Genomic DNA, 7,000 nt, shown 5'->3' with positions numbered 1-7,000 from the left:
TGTTATAGAAAAATTATGCAAACAGCCTTCCAACCAGGCTTCTCAGCATCTTAAAGGTTCTGAGAGGAAGGGGGATAATTAGCTGCCAAAAGTAAACAGAAAGATTTTAATAGCCTCAAATCTGCAAGGGCAGTGTTTCACTGTTCAAGTTAGCCTTTTTGAAGGTATAGGGGATCATGGATTGGCAGTGATTTTAGTGCCTCCAGGTCCTCTAAGCGCACCTTTCTGCATCAGCCCTCTGTGCTTTCTATCTTGCTGCGCCTTGCCTGGACTAGACTTCGTGAGTTTTGTTCCTTCTCTGGCCATATTCATATCCAGTCTAAAACTATTCATCTTTTCAGGCTGCTTTTAAATCTTAATCACTACTCTATGGGCCAGATTTTAATTCCTACACGCAGGCGTACATTTGTGCCTGCAACCTGGCGCACACAAATGTATGCCCGATTTTATAACATGCGTGCGCAGCTGTGCGCATGTTATAAAATTTGGGGTTGGCGCGCACAAGGGGGTGCACAATAGTGCACCTTGTGCATGACGAGTCCTTGGGGAGCCCTGCTGGCTTTCCCCGTTCCCTCCAAGGCCGCTCCAAAATTGGAGTGGCCCCGGAGGGAACTTTCCTTCCCTCCCTAACCTCCCTAACCCCTCCCTAACCTTCCCCCCAGCCCTACCTAAAACCCCCCCATACCTTTATTTTATGTTGTGCCTGCCTCTGGGCAGGCTAAGGTTGTGCGTGCCGGCTGATGGCCAGCCCGCAATCCCGGGCACAGCGGCAAATGGCCGCTGTGCCTGGATGATTTGGCCCCACCCCCGCCCCACCCCTGCCCCTTTTTTCAAGTCCCGGGACTTACACGCATCCTGGGGCTTTATGTGCCCTTCCGAGTCTTTTGAAAATAGGCCCGGCGCACGTAACCCACCTATGCATGTAAATCCTCCCAGATTTACGCGCGTAGGGCTTTGAAAATCTGCCCCTATATGTGGTAGACCTTCCTGATCTGGCCACCAGATGTCACTGTCCCTGTCATAGAACACACTTTGTAAGAAGCCATCCATACCCCCTCAGTTGCCTGAAGACTATTTAGCCCAGCAATGTTAATATGCAATGGGGTTCAGTTTGAGAAAGCAGTCAGAAAGTAAAGATGTATTTTTTCTGCACTCTAGTGAGGCCTTCCAGCTTCACCCAAAGGAGTTTATTTTAGAAGTGACATCCTCCCCCCCCCCCCCCCAAGTGCACTCCTTGCCCGAGGGTCCTTCTTAAAATTTACAGAGAGATAGACTTTTAAGCCTGATACCCTTTAGAGGTTAAAAGGGCTCTCAACAGAGGACCAAAGACCTGGGAGCCTACTCTAAACCCTAAGTGGGCAAGCACCAGTGACATCCTGCATAGAGTGACAGTGAAGGCAGAAGAGATATCCAGTTTAAATTAAGGTATTTTTTGGACTTAAGAAGAGTGGGGAGGTTTTTTGATCACCCTTCCCACTGGGATTCCAGAGCGAAGAACTTGCCTTATCCCCACTAACTTTTCCCCAAGAGAAGTTCCTAGAAAGATCAGAGCAGGAGACTCCATCTGGATCTCTACAACTAAAGGATGAGGACATGCTGGGTGTCCAAGGAGCAGATGTCTAAAGGTAGGATTTTTGCAGAAAACTGGATTCCTGCACAACTGCTGGGAGAGTTTGTACAAGTAAAATCACCATGGGCTAGAGAAAGAGAGAGAGAAAGAAAGAGAGAGAGAGAGAATGAACTGTAAGAGGGTGACCATATCTACCACTGTCAGAGGGTACATTCAACTGATGGTGAGTTTGGGGGCAGGGGTGGTGTTACATTGGTCTGCCTAGGGTGCTACAGACCCTTGCACTGGCCCTGGCTCTACCCAGAGGTGTGGTAAAAGGACACCTACCTACCTACCCACCCAGAATATTATCTGTACCATCAATCAGATGTAATTTCATACTTCTGCATAATGGACTTTAATTTATGATTATTCATGAGTAAACTTTATTTTAACAGCTAGGCCTGGTCCTGTCTGAATCATTTCAGCCTTTCACCCCATGGGAAGCAGCAATACAGTTCTGATACACACTGGTGATCTTTGCTCATTGTCTGTCCATAAGTGAGAGTTTCCCCCCATAAAAAGAGTCCCCACCAGAGATTGAGTCAGCATGGGATGGAATGGTTAGCCAGAGCAGCCCCAAAGAAATAAATGAGTTATGTGACCTAGGGAGCAACAATCCTCCAAAAAAGGGGGCTACATATAATAAATAAATATATTTCCATAAACTCTTCAGTGTCATGAATATTTATTCTGACTAGATTTTAAGCTTCGTTGAGCAAAGGCTGTCTCCATGCAGCACTGTGCTCCTTTAGCAGTGTTTTAGAAATGATGAGTAGTACTAGTAGTATCTGGTTGTTTTTGAACACTGGAATGCTTGAAAGTCATAATACAAAAATCTAAACTTTCCGGATCTTATTTCTTGATGAGCACAGTCACCGTGCCTACTACCAATCTATGATACAGTAATGTCTGCACAGACCACTAACAGGGGAGCAGTGGTTTAACTGCACACTGGACTGGGTCATCTCCAGGAGCATGTGCTGAATCCCTGCCATCACCCATCGTTATTGGCGCTCACCTCTGTAAATGCTCCTCCCTGCCGGGCAGTGGCCCTTCTCTCCAGCAGAGCATTATCTGCATCATTACATCTGCTATGGCCATTATAATTCCCTTAGTTCCACAAAAGGCACAGCATTGCCCTCCCTTCCTGTGCTTATCACATATCACTGTCAATGCCATAGCTACACTGCCTCATTATTCCTTGCATGGGAATTCTCCTGCAGTCTTCATCCAGGGACGCAATTTTGAAATACGGTGACCTTCGAGCATAATCCTCAAGGGGTAGGCAGGCATACTTTACAGGAATTTTAACATTCTTTTCCCCTTTTTTGACTTTCAAAAATGAATTCCAAAGAATTACTGCTTTTTCACAGTACAGTCTGGATGTCTCCTGTGCATCAGTGTTCAGTTAAAAAGATATTTTGGAGGTTACAATCATTTTTATTAGAACAACCAAAAATTATATGCATAGTAGTAATTGTATATGAACTTTCAGGGCCTCATAGATCCAGATTCCTGGAAAGAGTACAGAAGGGATGGAATAAAGGATATATATATATATACACACACACATGCATATATATATAGTAACTAATAGAATTTAGGCAATGTAAATGTGAGTGTAAAGCCTTCACTAAATATACCAAAAAAATCCCCAGTAAGGGAAAAAGCACCGATGTGTTAAGTACATAAGTAATGTTGCAAAAACTAAAAACTGTCCTTTATTGACATATTTCACGCAATAAAATAAAATGAATGAGCATATATACAGAACCACATCTGAGTCACATCAAATTATATCCAAATGAGAAAACACTTCTTACCTAAGATAACTGGAACTGTTGATCAGTAAAGTGTGAGATACAAATGTATCAATGGCTTGGTACAATGCAAAAGTTCAACAACTGACCTGACACAATGTAATAACTTTGCATACTATTACAACAAATGCTTAGTAGGAGGCAAAGTATTCCAGCCAAACAAAAGACTTGCCTCCCGCTTATCTTTTGAATACATTTAAACAATGCCTAGTATGGTATCATCATCTGTGTATCATGAGTCAATGAACAAATCTGCCTACATGTGTTTCTCTCATAACCTCTGCAACAGTTGTAGTAGAAGGAACCTATTGAGAAGTCCCAAAACAAACCAGTCTCCCTCTTACTGCCATCAAAACTCCTGGGTGGTGGCGTACAGTCCCCAACAAGGCCCTGTTTCACCTAAACCAGCTTCCTCAGGGGGAACCCTTGGAGCAAAAGAGATCACGCTCTATGAATGTTGTTTATGTAAAAGTTAAATGTGCACCATAGAGCATAGAATACCTGGCACGATGCTGCCTTTAAAGGATAAATGTTCCAACGTAAAGTTTACACTGGCTGAAATCAGATTTCTGAAAGTCAGGAGAAAATGACCCGACGGGGTTCCAAAACTGCACACAAGACATATATAAGCGCACACACGTCCATGTGTGCGCGCTTCCTGGCACGCACACATAGACGTGACGATTTTATAGCATGTGTGTGCTGGCACGCGCGCATGTTATAAAATCGTGTGGCCGCACACACATGCGCACCGGCTTTTATAATCCAAGCGCACATGTGCATGCAGCGCGCGCAAGGGGAGGCGACTTTTACAAATTGCGTGCGGCGACAGAATCCGGGCTTCCCCAGTTCCCTCCCAGTCCGCTCCAATTAAGGAGCGGACTGTGAGGAAACTTCCTTAACCCCCTGCCTAACCTTCCTTTCCCTTCCCTTCCCCTCCCCTCCCCCCCCCCCAAACCTAACCTACCTGGCTGGAATTGTTTTATTTTATTACTTGCTGCTCCTCTGGAGCAGAAGTAATTTACGCACACTGGCCGGCTGCCGGCGTGTGCTTCCCCAGGACAGTGGCCAATGGCAGCTGTTCCGGCCGGCCTCCATCCCACCCCACCCCTCCCCACCCCTCTGGCCTGCTCCCTTTTCAGGGCCCTACACTTATTCATGTACCGGTGTTTATGCATGTGGCTGGGCCCGTTTGAAAATTCGCCCAGCATTTGTAAGGCCCGACCACGCACATAAACTCCAGGATTTACACTCGCAGGGGTTTTAAAATCAACCCTTTAGTGAAGAGAACTCGATCTCTTATTGTTGATTCTTTATATGTCGTTTGTACTGCAAGGAGGCATTGAAGTCTGCTACAGATACAGCTCTGGCAAATAGTCAACGGAAGGTTTCCAAAACACTGAGAAGACATTGGAAGTTCACATATGATCATGCTGTATTTAGCAAGCTGTTAATTAACAATGGTTGAAGTCTTGAGACACTGAATTGTTAAATCAACATATAAAGAATCAACAATAAGAGACTGAGTTCTCTTCACTAAATACAGTCCATGGTATCAATGCAAGAATAGTTATGAAGCATAATTTCCCCTGAAGAAGCCTGTATGGCGAAACAGAGGCCTTTGTAGGGATACAGAAATAGTAGAGGAACCTATATGAAGTGATAAAGATATGCCCAGGACGCTACACAACATTCCTGTGAAACAATTACAAAGCATCCTTTCTTGTGGACTGTGGTTCACCTGTATCCCCTTTTTAATGAAGGAATCTTCCATGTGACTCATTTGCAATTCACAAAGAATCTTTCTTGAAGTTCAACTCTACTGCAAGGGTTTTATTGTTTCATTACAAGCACTCTGTATATATTTTGGCAGTGTTTTATGTTGGTATTTATACATGCTCTAAATGCATAACACTAAAGAGAGTTTAGAAGTGGTGTGAATGAGGAGTGATTGACTAGGACAATTGATAAATATATGTGTGTGTTTTTTAATAGTTTTGATATTCTTTGTCATTGTGTAATAAAGCTTGCAATATTAAGCAGCTCTCAAATCATTTAAAACATTAGTGGTGTTACTTACCCTATTTTAGGGTTCTCTGATGGATATACTATTTTAGTTACCCATATATTTTTTTTTAGCTAAAGCCTAGATCCAATATACTATATGGGGCAGATTTTAAAAGCCCTATGCGCGTAAATCCAGCTGGATTTACGCACATAGGGGGGTTATGCGCGCCGAGCCTATTTTGCACAGGCCCGGCGATGCGCATATGTCCTGGGGCTTGAAAAAAGGGGCGGGGCATGGGCAGTCTGGGGCGGGCCGGAAGCATGGCCAGAGACCTCCGTAGGGCTGCTAGGCTGGTGGAGCGTGCGCTGGCACTCGACTGACAGATTGCTACTCCGCCCTCCTGGCGGGGAAATCGCCAACAGATTGCTAACTCCGCCCTCCTGGCGGGATGATCGCTAACAGATTGCTAACTCCGCCCTCCTGGCGGGATGATCGCTAACAGTGAGATTGACTCTGTGTGAGTATCCTGTAGGCAATATCTAACAGCCCCTCAAGGCAAGGTTATTTAATCACTTAATTTCCTGAACTCTCTTAAAAGAAATCAATTAATCACCCTATACTACTCTCTAAAATTAATCCCTTCAATATCTTTGTCGCTGATCATTTGCTTTTTTACAATTCTGTATGCCAAATTGACTCATTGTTCAAATAATCTCCAAAAGCCATGAAAGTAACATAACAAATAGAGCAGCTAAAGACCAAAATGGTCCATCCAGTCTGCCCAGATGAAATTCAACCACTTTGGGTAGATGTGTATATACATTTTCATATGCAAGCCAACACCAGCTTTTCCCCTCCCTCATGTCTTTTGCCTGACCTTTCAATCTTTTTCCTACCAATACCTTCCATATCTCTTCCAAGCATGCCCAAAATCTGTTACAGTAATGACCTCCACAACCTCTGGTAAGCCATTTGTTATCTTCAGCTCTGATTCTTACAGGACCAGTATTTAAGTCATTAACTAGGCCCTCTTCTATGTTTATTACCAAGTTTTGTAATAAGCCCCACAATCATCAAGATCAGTGGTGGTCATTTAAAAAATTGTGGTCTCTCCATGCTCATTGAAATTTGCATTTCAACCATGGTCACTCCCCATGCATGTCACCCCAGCCTTTTTGGAAACCCAAAGCTGTTTACTACTGCTGTTTTGGATCGAAGAGACGAGAGAACTCTAGTAGTTGGCTCTTGCAATGCACAATAGGACGACAAAAGAAACCGGCATATCCCTGGTCCCCCACCCCCCTCCAGTGCCTCCTAGAGCAGATAGGAGAAAGAAAAGAGAAATTGCAATGGCTGGCTACTGTGGCAAATGGAGAGAGAAGAGGGTGGCTGACTTCTTCACTGCATAGCAGGAGTGGAGAAGAAAACTGTAACAGCTAAGCTCCTCCAGGCACATAGGGAATGGTCATGAACAAACCATATTGGTCATCTCTGTGGCTTTTGGTACCTTTTCAGAATATGTGTACTTGTTTAAAATGAAAGGGTAATCCAACCAAAACA

Source organism: Rhinatrema bivittatum, chromosome 10 (genome assembly GCF_901001135.1).
Source record: "Rhinatrema bivittatum chromosome 10, aRhiBiv1.1, whole genome shotgun sequence".
Lineage (NCBI taxonomy): Eukaryota > Metazoa > Chordata > Amphibia > Gymnophiona > Rhinatrematidae > Rhinatrema > Rhinatrema bivittatum.
This window is presented reverse-complemented; position numbering follows the sequence as displayed.